We start from the raw sequence: 12725 nt of genomic DNA, 5'->3' as shown, positions 1-12725 counted from the left end.
CACCAGGAGAAGTTACATCAGCCAACATGCCTGTGCTCTTTGCAGCTCTCCGAAGAAGTTGGTTGCTACCATATCAGACTTGGGGCTCATCTTTTACTCCAACCTGCACTGCAGACATATGGATTTGCAATCATGAGCAATTCCTTCTTTCTAAGGAACCCCGAGGTTTGTGGACCAGAGGCTGGGAGGAAGGGGCAGTGTCATGGTTGCTGACTGGGCCGCAATTAATGCAGTTCCAGCAGCAGAGGCATCCAGAGCACCGTCTGGTCCAATTTTACCGAACGAGCTTCAGTTACTGAGGCCTGAGGATGTGACAAGGTGCTTGGTCAAGGCCACTCCACCACTTGTGTGCTTGCCCTTGCCCCTCATGGCTCATTGTACCTATTAAGGAAGGGATTTCTACCTGGGTCCAGGAGGCTGTAAGCACCTCCTTGAAAGAGGGAGTGCTGCCGGCTTCTCCCAATGAAGTTATTCTTAAGCCACTTCTGAAAAAGCCTAACCTGGACCCAGCTGATGTTAACAACTACAGGCCAGTGGCCAACATCCCCTTCCTGGGCAAGGTGCTTGAGCAGGTGGTGGCTGAGCAGCTCCAGGCTCTCTTGAATGAAATGGATTTTCTCGATCTATTTCAATCAGGCTTCAGGCTTGGTTCTGGAAGGAAACTGCCTTGATTGCTCTATGGTTTGTCCTTTGCTGGGAGAGGAACAGGAGGAAAGGAATGCTGTTGATTCTCCTGGACCTCTCAGAGGCTTTTGCTGCCATCACCTGCTGTATCCTTTGGATAGGCTGGCTGGGCTAGTAGAAGAAGGCATTGCATTGCATTGCATTGCATTGCATTGCATTGCATTGCATTGCGGCGGTTCTGCTCCTACTTGACCAGCTGATTCCGTTCCAGAAGGTGGTGCTGGAGGATTATTGCTCCATACCATGGCAGGTACGCCATGGGGAAGTGCAGGGTTTTATTTTATCAGGTGAGGCAGTGGCTGCTCTGAATCAGTGTCTGAGCATGGGAATGGGCTGGATGACAGCCAACGAACTCCGGCTCAATCTAGGCAAGACGGAGGTGCTGTAGTGGGTGGTTCATCTGTCCCGCTGGGTGATATTCAGCCTGTTCTGGATGGGGTTGCACTCACCCTAAGGGACAAGACTCTTGCTTTGGGGGTGCTCCTGGACCCAGAATTTGTTCAATTCGGGAAAAGCCAGCTGCTGGAGAATCTGCAGTTTCTCATAGTAGAAATCCAAACTCATTTGAATCCATGGTGCATTTCTCTCCTGCTCACACTCTCTTCCTGTTTCCAACTCTGAATTAGCAACTCTTGGGTCAGGAAGGATATTTCAGAGGGCCAGAAGAGCACAAAGACCTGACCACAGCTGGGCATGTTACTATCAGGACCCCTTAGAACAGCCACTCCTCTGGGCCATCCTCCTCCTCCTCTTACTCCTCTTCCACTCCCCCCCCCCCCCCACTACCACAGGGATCCTCCCAGATAGCCAAACCTTCTCTGTTCTGGCCCCCACTTTATTTTATTTATTTATTAATTAAAACATTTTTATGCCGCCCCATTCGCCGAAGCCTCGGGGCGGCTTACAACAATAAATTAAAACATCATAAATAACGTTTTAAAATATATACATTAAAATAAGATACAAATATACAATATGAAATAAGCCTCCCTGGCCCGATAAAATTCAATAATATTATCATTTAAAATGCTGCTTAAATAAAAAGGTCTTCGCCTGGCGCCGAAAAACAAATAACGACGGCGCCAGGCGGACCTCTCTGGGGAGCGCGTTCCATAACTTAGGCGCCACCGCAGAGAAAGCCCTCCTCCGAGTAACCACCCTCCTAATTTCCTTCACGGAGGGCTCCCGGAGAAGGGCCTCTCCCGCCGATCTCAGGGGGTGGCTGGGCATATATGGATGTAAGCGCTCCTTTACCCTTTCTAAATTTAATTCCAGCTCCCCCCAGAAATTTCTAAAAGCAGAATTATCAACAGTAAGTATTTAATATCAGCGAATGGAGGACACACGGTCACTGTTCTTCTCCAACCTTCCTCTTCTGTGCTGTGAAGCAGCAGTTTGGCGCCACCTGTGGGTCGATACACATATTGCATGTGTACTCACATCCTGCACACATGTGCTTCCTCATAAAGAGCATTCATCTCTAAGCAGACACAGGAAAATGACCCGAGAGATAAAATAGGTAATCTCCAGAAGGCTGCTCACTCAAACAAATGTTTTAGGGGCATCCAGTAACTAGAGTCATTTTGCTTCTGCAGGACCATCTGATCTACACAAATGTGGTTCCATGTTAGTTTACTGGGGCACTAATAGATTAGTCCTATTGGACCAGGAAGCCCCTGTTGGGCCTGATGTTTTGCTCTGGCAGCCTTGGTCTAGGACAGGGGTCAGCAACCCACAGTCCGGAGCCGCACGTGGCTCTTTCATCCCTCGGCTGAGGCTCCCTGTCGCTCGTAATATGCCTCACAAGCAGCAAAGTGCGACACCCGCCAGCACGCGATTTATCGAGCTTTTCGACTCCTGCTAGACCAACCATGGATAAATCCAAGAAAAGAAAAGCTTCAGAAAAAAGCAGAACGTTTAATGGTACGTGGGCAGATTCATTTGCTTTCACTGCTGACGAGACTGGTTTACCAGTATGCTTAATATGTGCTGAGAAACTGGCAAACAAAAAAAAAGTCGGCTGTTGCAAGGCATTTCCAGAATAAACACGCAGCCTTTGCTGAAAAATATCCGGGTGGAGATGAGAGGAAAAAAGCCATTTCGGAACTGATGCAGAAGGTTGATCTGAGCAAAAATCATAATGTAAATTTGGCTTCTTCTTCTTCTTCTTCTTCTTCTTCTTCTTCTTATTATTATTATTATTATTATTATTATTATTATTATTATTATTATTATTAACATTTCTATGCCGCCCCTTGCCGAAGCCTCGGGGCGGCTTACAACACAATAAAATACATTGAAATACAATAGAACATAATAAATTACCACTAAATACAAAAATACAAAAAATACACTGAGATACAAACATAATAATATAAAATTAAAATGAACAGTATAAAATAAGTAAATAAAGAATATAGGAGGAGAAAAGAGAAGGAAGAAGAAGTTTTATTTCATAAATAGTGGGTGACTCAAATAGACATTGAGTATTTTATTTGAAGGTAACCTTCAATCCAGCATCTTTTTTTCAGAGTTCAAAATGTTTTTGTTGCATGTAGAAATAAAAATTTGTTTTCTCTGTAGCAGTTCATTGATTTCATAAATGCAATGCACTATAGTTTTTTTATACATAACATAAAGGTAAAAAACGATACATGCAGTGTTATCTTCATTTTAGATGTCAAAAGGGTTTTGTGGCTCCTAGTGTTTTCTTTTCTGTGGGAAATGTGGGAAAACAAATGGCTCTTTGAGTGCTTAAGCTTGCCGACCCCTGGTCTAGGATCTGCCCTATCAACGCAAAAACATTGGCAAGTTTTGCCATGGAAGGCGTATTTAGTATGCATTTATTTGGCACTTGTGATGCATATTCTGCTTCGCTTCCATCACACAACTCAAAGCAGCATCAGTGGATTTCTCAGGTGGGTTTCTAGCCAGCTTCCGACCAGAGCCCTGATAGGGCTGGTTTCAGCATCACGTGCCCTGTGACCACGTCCCAGGGCCATGTGCTGTGCACACCTCTTCAGGTACCTGGCAGAGCAGTAGAAAATTGGGAGGGAAGAAACGAAATGGTGAAGAAGCAGGAGAGGGGGAGGGCATCCATCGACAGGCTGGCTTCAGCTGTGGAAGTGGTCTTGGGTCCATGTCTTGCAGTGCTGCCTTCTGTAATTGGGGAGCATGGGAACTGAGCTTGACTGAGCTGGACCATGGACCTATGTAGTTAAGCACTGCGAGGCAGCAGGTCTCCAAGGCTTCAGCCAAGGTTCTTTCTCAAGCCCGGTCCTACCTGGGACGGTAAGACTGAGCCTCAGTCTTTCTACATGCAAAGCACAGGAGAGCCGGAGTGGTGTCGTGATTAAGAGTACAGGACTGGGACTCGGGTGACCTGGGCTCTAGTCCCCAGTCAGCCAACCAAATGGGTGACTTTGGGCCAGTCACAGACCCAACCTACCTCACAGGGTTGTTGTTGTGGGGATAAGATTGGGAGCAGGAGCAGGAGAGCTGTGTAAGCTGCTTTGAGTTCTTTGTAAGGAAAAAAGGGTGGGATATAAATTTATGACGATGGTGCATGTGCTTTACTGCACCCGCACCCCCTGGGGGTGGCTTGCAGGGGGGAAAACAAAAGTACTCCAGAACAAAATTGATTACCAACACTGGCACATCCAGTTTATGCATTTATATAATTTTTGAAAATAAAACCAGCATTAATCCACTTTCCCTCAATGAGGTCCAGCTTGTTCCTGATAGGCTCTGGGTTCACCTCTTGAGCAGTACTGAAGCATATTGAAACTGGCGTTTTCTTCTGAAACATTTCATGTTACAATCTGTATACACAGGTATTTACAATTTACAATGTGCACTTACAGTTTTATCTCTGTGAATGTTTCAGTTTTTAAAATGTTTAAATCTAGATGTAATAAAGCGGATGCGCGCCTCGTGCTTTGCACCACTACTTATTTTGTATTATGCATCCTGTATCTGCCAAAAGGCTGACAAAAATAAGCGATCCTGAACAGAAAATGATATAAATTCAAAGGTTAAGGCAATAGGTATTGTCAAGCCCAGAAAGCAGCCTGCTCCCCTGTTCCTGGGAATATCTTAAGATGACCCTCTGAAGCAGTGCAGGACAGAATTTCTCAGGAAAATAGACTGGGATATTCATAGCTTCCAGTCAGGAACTGCAACCCTAAGCAGAGCCGAGCAGATTAAAATTCATTGCCCTGGCATGGATCAGACACATTGTGGTACCCACATGTGTTGCAGCACTGAGCAAAAAGGACTCCAAAGGCGTTGCGCAGCTGAGCTGCCTCTTTTCCTTAATTCATTTTCTGGCAAGGAAAAAGCCGAAAGAAGCAGTGGGAAAGCCCGGGAGAGCTACAAATGGCAACTGATGATGTCAGAAGTCTCCTCTCCCGCCCCTACCCCGCGTAAAATGGTTTGAATGAAGCAATTGCCCAATAAAAACCTCCTTTGCCAGCTCTCCAAGAAGATGAGTAATATCCCCCAGCGATGTCATTTTCGGGTGTGAAAAACGTGCCTGCGCGCCTGCCCGGCCGCCAGCTGAGGGCGCTCTTGCTAAGGTTTTGGCCCGAGCGAGGCCGGGCGGCAGGCGTCGCTTCTGTCTGTCCTGGGCCTGCTTCCCTTTGACCGGCAGCCGCGGGTGTCCGCCGAAGCTCGTCTGTTATCTTCAGCAGCCGCCACGGTGCAAACGGGACCTGCCGTGGGTGGTGAGGCGCGCTGGAGTGTTAGGAAAAAGACCAAGAGTGGATTTTGTGCACATTTTGGATTTGTGCAGGCTCGATCCTACAGGGCTTTATGATTGGACTGTTCCCTTTGCAAAGAAGGCCGATTGCCCTTGCTCCTCCGCCTTCCTCTTGGACATAGAATGACTCCCCGGTGGGATTGCTTTCCAGGACGCTCCTGCATTTCTGGCTTGGGAACGGCCACGCTTCACTAATGTCAAGGGCTGTCTTTGCCCTTTTTGTTTGTTTGTTTATTTCCCGATTTATATCCTGCCTTTTTCCTACAAAGGGCTCAAGGCAGCTTACATCTCCTCCTCTATCTTTTCCCCCCAACAACAACCCTGTGAGGTAGGCTGGGCTGAGAGTCTGTGACTGGCCCAAAGTCACCCAGTTGGCTCCATGGCTGAGCGGCACTAGAACCCAGATCGTCTGAGTCCCAGTCCCATGCTCTTAACCACTGCACCACACTGGCATCTCTTCTCTTAAGATGCACTAGACCTTTCACAAACCAGGCCCAATCACTGGGTGAGCTGCTGCCACCAAGCAGCAAAAAGTGATTGTCTCCTTCTTCCAGTTTCCAGAACATCTGCCCGAGGTGTGAGAGGTGCAGTGCTGGAATGCACTCTGTGTTGGTGGAGCAGGAAGGGTCACGTAGTTCAGGAAGAGGCTTCAATCCACACTCCAAATAATTGTAGGGCTGATGCATCCTCTAACCAGGGTGGGGGCATTTCCAAAGAACAGATTTGTTGCTGTAAAAGGGCGGAGTAAAATATGCAAAACTACAGACAGATGCTTATGAAATACTGAACCCAGTGACCGCAAGCTACAGGTCCAAGTGAGAAATCCATTCTAGCAGCAGGAGCAGACATGAGTTGCAAATTCAAAGAGATTGTGTGCCATGTGATGCAAACTGACTCAGATTGAGAGAAACTGCTGTAAGCTCTTTTCAGGGACTTTGATGCAATGATGCTTTTTTATATGCTAGTGATATTGTGCTCATGGAACAATACTTTTGCACAATGGTACTGTGGCTAATGCAGTCCTGCAGTAAACCTTAACCCAATTTCCTGCAAAGAAGCGGCTTGTTTTTGCAGTCCCCACCAATCTTGCGTCTTCTGCCCACCTTAGATTTGGGTCTGCCCACAACTAGCACTGACTCTGCTCAATTCTGGCTTTCAGGAAAAAAGTGTTCCCCACCTCAAGCCTATGGGAGCTCTTTGCATGCAAAAAACTAAAGTAGGGCTAATTCCCTGCTCTGCCCCAAACATCCACAGGGGATCCTTTTGATATTTCTACTGCTACTCTGCTACTACTGTATTGCTCTCCTTTTCTTGCTTTTGCAAGAACCCCAGTGTGGCTTACACGGATGGTTCCTTTCCATTTTACCCAGGCAACACACCTGTGAGATAGACTGGCCCAAAGTCACCCAGCTCTGGAATGGCACTTTACTGTAACCAAGCTCCAGCTACAAATGCCGTAAAGGAGCCATAAAACTCAACAATAGCAGGGAGAGAAATACAGCATCCATTAAAAATAATTTGACCACAGTAATTGCACTTCTTCGAATGGGAAGCAGGCATCTATGGTCCAGAAGTTTCCCTAAGGGAGGAGGTTTTGATCATTTTATGAGATGCCAGTGAACTTCCCCGATGGCAGTGGGGACTGGAACCTGCCTCTCCAGAGCACCACCCTAATCGTCTAACCCCACAGAGATGTGATGGTGCCTGGGAGCTTTGTCTGTTAAGGTGGTACTGCAAGGAGTACATTTTTCCCAGTCTTGCATAACTATTTCAACCAAGCAAAACTCTCTAAACCTGCCCTTACAAGCTTGAATGGGTTAATAGATCGTTTAATGAGTGGATGTAGTTTCTGTTATGAGGCCATCACAGTTGCAAAGGACAATCTGGAGCTATATAATTTATCTATTTAAAGCTTTTATACCCACAGTTTTGCTTAATGGACCTAAGGTAAAGGTAAAGGTTTCCCCTTGACATTAAGTCCAGTCATGTCTGACTCTAGGGGGCGGTGCTCGTCTCCGTTTCCTGGCCGAGGGAGCCAGAGTTTGTCCGCAGACAGTCTCCGTGGTCATGTGGCCGGCATGACTAAACACCGAAGTGCACGGAATGCTGTTACCTGCCCACCGAAGTGGTACCACCTTTTTATCTACTTGCATTTGCATGCTTTCGAACTGCAAGGTTGGCAGGAGCTGGGACGGAGCAAGAGATTCGAACCGGCGACCTTTCGATCTACCAGCCCAGCAGCACAGCGGTTTAAACCACTTAGGTCCCGGACCTAAGGTGGCTTACCGCAAAAGTTAAAACAGCCTCCCGCAACCAGGCAGGTTGGACTACAACTCCCATAATCCCCAGCCAGCTTAGCCCAGTTGGGGGAGCCTGATTTAAAATGATGGCAAAGCAATCTTCCTGCACGTGTGGAGCATCCACAGCAGACCAGCTGAAGGAAGGAAGTGGGGAGCCGAGTTTTAAATTTGCCCTTTCGTCAGCTCTAGTGGAAGGGGAAGGATTATACCAGCCATAGGGCTGGGGAAGCTTTGGCCCCTTTCCAGGGGGGTGCTGGCAAAATGGGGTGGTGGTGGTTGGGATCCTGCAGAGTTTGGCCGCCTCTGACATGTGCCCAGTGAAGCCCAGTATGGTCAGATTCAGTCCCAGCACCATCCGCATCACCAGCAGAACCCTGGAGGGAGGGCATCCGTGTCTTCGTAGATTTCCACAGCTGTGGCATGAATGGTGGGCCTCCTTCTCAGCGACCAGTTGGTAAATTTAAAGAGGAGTTTATTACCTGCAGGATTTCCTGCAGGGACCAACATTCTAGTAAGAATGCGGCCCTGAACAGAGTTGGAATGAGGTTTTTATACTTTTACAATCAGCTTTCGGCAAAATGGGGAACAATACAATCAGTCTTTGACAAGAGTGAGAACAATGGCGACAATGGGGAGTTACAGAATCACATAAGCAGCAGTTGAGCAAGTGATATACAGAAGCAGATTTGGTTAGCAGTAAGTTTTATCTTTTAATTTACACCTTTTAGGTAATCTTTGCCCATTACGTCTTTGGTAAGCTTTTTCCATTTTCTGAGGGAATTCTCTGAGACAGCTGCTAGACATTTCGATTGAGCTAGAGCCTAGGGGAGCCATGCCTATTATGAATGCCCTGAAACAGCTGATAGATATTCTAATGCCAGTTGTTACGTTAATCTGGAATCTGGGGATTCAGGCCTAACATTAAGCAGTGGCCCTCGCACACTCCCAACGGCTCCTCAGCTGGACTTGCACTCTAATGCAACAAGGCTCCTGCGATGAATGCCACAAAGCCCATAAAACTCGACAATAGTAGAGACAGAGATACAGCACCCATCAAACAAAATTTAGCCACACCAATTGCACTTCTGTGAAATCGTCACCTGTGCTCCAAAAGACTCCCCAGAACAGGGGGCTTTGACTATCCTGGGGGTGCCATGGGGTGATGGTGGTGAAGCTGTTAGACATTTAACAGGCAGTTCCAGAGTTCTGGAATGACCCTCTCTTTTTCCCTGGACCCACCTGAAGCTGGGCCACCCAGGAGGACCTCTGACAATGATCTCAACAGGTCAGCACTAGGCTGGTCCTTCCTAGAGGAGATCAACCCTGACTGCTCTTTAGAAGGGCAGATCCTGAAGATAAAGCTCAAATACTTTGGCCACCTAATGAGAAGGAAGGACTCCCTGGAGAAGAGCCTAATGCTGGGAACAATAGATGGCAAAAGAAGAAGGGGACGGCAGAGAATGAGGAGGCTAGATGGAGTCACTAAAGCAGTTGGTGTGAGCTTGAGTGGACTCCGGGAGATGGTGGAGGACAGGAAGGCCTGGAGGAATGTTGTCCATGGGGTCGCGATGGGTCGGACATGACTTCGCAACTAACAACAATACGGCTGCTCCTTGGGGAAGGCAGCTGTCCTGCTATCCTGAGCCCCAAATGCTTTACATCAACAGCACTTTGAGTTGAACCCAGAACCAAACGGGAGCTGCTGTAACTGTTTCAAGAAGGAAACACTTCCCTGCTTCCCTGTTACCAGCCTGGCTGCTGCATTCGGAACCAACTTTTTTTTAAATTGTAGTTTTACTGATTATTTTTATTCTATTTGTTGTACTGTCATATTGATTTGTTTTTATTGCTCGTTGGTTTTAATGTTGTAAGCCATCCTGAGACATTGTCCTAAAGGACGGCATATGAATGTTTTGAATAAACAAACAAACTGGGGTTTCCAATCCCTTTTGAATGGAGCCATGCGTGGAGGAGCTTGGCAGCCATCTGGAGACGATGCAGCTAACTGCAGTCTCGAATGGAGCAGTTGCCTAAACTTGTAGGATCCAGCTCCTTGCTGATGTTGAAGTGAGCCTGGGAACCTTGTATATGTGAAGGGTAGAAACATAGAAGCAGAGTGAGTCAGAAGGGGTCTCCCTGGCCATCTAGTCTGACCCTGGCTCTAGCCGGCTCCACTCACAACATGGTAATGTGAGCTGAATGGCTAATGTGTGTCACCACTGGCCATTGTGGTTATTCCTTTTGCCTCCCGGAGCGCGGATACCTAATGCTCCCATGAAGAGGAACTGTGTACGTGTGGTTTAGTGGTTCAGAGCATGGGACTGGGACTCAGGCGATCTGGGTTCTAGTCCCCACTCAGCCTTGGAGCCAATTGGGTGACTTTGGGCCAGTCACAGACTCTCAGGCCAACCTACCTCACAGGGATGTTGTTGTGGGAATAATACTGAGAGCAGGAGGAGGAGAATGATGCAAGCTGGTTTGAGCCCTTTGAAAAAGAAATAGACAAGATTTAAATTGAATGAATGAATAAAGTGAAAAGGACTCTGTCCTGATTAAGCCCAAATTAAATCAAAGAAGGGGGAGGAGCAGGAGGGTTGCAAGCTGCTCTGAGTTCGTTAAAAAAAGGAAAAGGCGGGATATAAATCAAATAAATATATAAACATATAAACTGTCCATAAGGCCTTGAGGAAAGTGCCTATCGCAACAGGAATGTGTACATTCCTTCAACCGCATGCATCATCTCCAACATGCCAGACTCTCGGAACGGAGCTGACACCTGAAAGACCCTTTCTTTGTCCAGGTCCCGGCTGAAGAAGCTGGAGTGCCAGGCGAATGTTCTCAGTGGGTAGGTAGGTTCATGGGGAAGAAGCCCCAATTGGTTTTTGTTCAGTCCCACCCAAAATGCATGTTCTCCAGTCAATATGCACAGCTTCCGAGAAACACATTCTTTATCTCTGCTTCAGAGGTGGGGAACTCATTGGCTGCAGGCTATATTTGGGCTGCTCATAAATCTATGGGACTCATGCCTCCCCTTCCCACAGAAGAGCAAGAAAATAGGGGGCATGGCTGCAGCTGGCTTTTCCCTGCACTTCAGCTATTCCCTACAGATCAGCTGAGCAGCAAAGGAAGGGGTTGAGGGCCAGGGGAGGCTTAACCCTTTCTTCCCCCACCACTTCTGATGAAAATGCCTCCCTTGGTTTTTATCAGCCTTAGGAAAAAAGCATAAATGCAGCCTAGGAAGGAGGGCCATCTTTATTAGGATTATGGGTAGGGAAGGACTAAACCTTGCCGAGTTCGGCTGAGCTGAACCGCAGGGAAAGGCAGGGCGGGCTGCAGATGCAGTTCCTGTTCTTGTGAAGCCTCACCCCTTTCCCCCGCTGGTCCATGTCCCCGCTGAGCGGCGGGACTCTGAGGCCACATCCACCCTCCCTGGAGGCTCAGCTATTTCCTGGCTGTGTGAACGGCACCACTGGGGCAAAAGAGGTTGCAGAAGCCCAGTCTACACCCATTTCAGTTCTGCTCCACATTAAGTTTGGCACTGAAATAGTCACTCTGGAATCTTTATTTATTAAAAACTTTTCCATCCCATCCTCTACAGAATGTCTTGGGCTGGCTTAGTAAAAGGGAGGGGACTTGCGGCCTTGCCTAATTTCCTGCACTACTTAGCTGGGGTAAGATGCACCTCTGAACTGGGTGCAAAGAGCAGGTTTCCCTGCATGAGGGGCTTAACCTGCTGCTTTACTGGGATTTCTCTCTTTCTTTTTTTGTTTCCAATGCACAAGAAAATAAGCAAGCTTTACACAAGGTTGTTTCCCCAAGACTTGTTTTCTCTGCCTTTTTGTATCTTCTATGAACCGTGCACAAGGTGCCAATACGGTATAGCTGCAATATAGCAGATTTGCAACAATACACGGGGATTTTGTTCTCATCCAAATTGTCACAGCTGGCATTACTTGCTCGGCTCCATCATCCCCTCCCCCAAATGGCCTGCAGGTAGGGGAGAGACCCATGTGGGGGATGTGAAAATGCCCACAAACGTCAGTAAGTGGGGAATTACGAGCATATAATAAACGCCTTGTGTAGAGAAGCCCTGTATTTCTTGTTTCTTACAGACTACGCATTTAAGTGGAAAATGTGTATAACGGCTAAGGAATGCTCACACTTCCCAGGCTCCAGATGCTTACACTTCCCAGGCCCTGTTGGAGAGTATGGATATTGATAATAGAGTGTGCGTATTTCTCAGGTTGGGACAGACTGCAGGTGGAAATGGCAGATTGGGCAAAGCACTGTGAGAAACGCCCCAACGGTTTGAGCTGCTTGAAAGCGGAATAGTTGGCCTGGGAGGCAGGTGGAATCCCCCACTCCCCCACCAGCAACACTTAATTGGAGGCTGGATGGCCGTCGGGCTACCTCTGGCATTCTACAGCAAGCTAAGCAAGGAGCTGGCCTAGATCCCTGTGGATCCCCCTAATCCTAGGGTGAATTTGTTAGTCTCTCAGTTGAAGAGCAGATCGTTTAGTTCCTGGTTGAACAGATCGCTTTAAGCCATTCAGCCTCCCAAACTATCCAGCTGCTATCTCCAGGCAGGAATCATACCTTCGTTGAAAGTTTGCACCTCTAGCGCCTGCATGCACACAAGATCTCTCAGTTACGACCAGCATGGAAAACTACCGGCATGCGGGTCCTGAGCAGAGAAGGAGAGCACTGGTACACCCCTGCATGTAAAATCCTGTCACAGCTATCTGGTAGTTGCAGAAATAATAGTAATAGTAGTAGTAATAAGAATAATACTTAGTAGAAATAGAAGAAGGTAATAATATGGCAGCAGACACTGTAGATCAAAGATGCAAGGTTTAATTAGGATGCTGTCTTAAAGTTGTCCAAAGAGGAGTCATGTAATTATATTTTTAAAAGGGACGCCAAAGTGAATATCAGATGTCTGGCCAAGGCAGCTCAGAGTGATTGCTGAGTACACAGAATGG

Source organism: Varanus komodoensis, unplaced genomic scaffold, assembly GCF_004798865.1.
Source record: "Varanus komodoensis strain SLA01 unplaced genomic scaffold, ASM479886v1 scaffold50, whole genome shotgun sequence".
Taxonomy (NCBI): domain Eukaryota; kingdom Metazoa; phylum Chordata; class Lepidosauria; order Squamata; family Varanidae; genus Varanus; species Varanus komodoensis.
The sequence above is the reverse complement of the archived record's forward strand: the minus strand, read 5'-3'. Positions refer to the sequence as shown.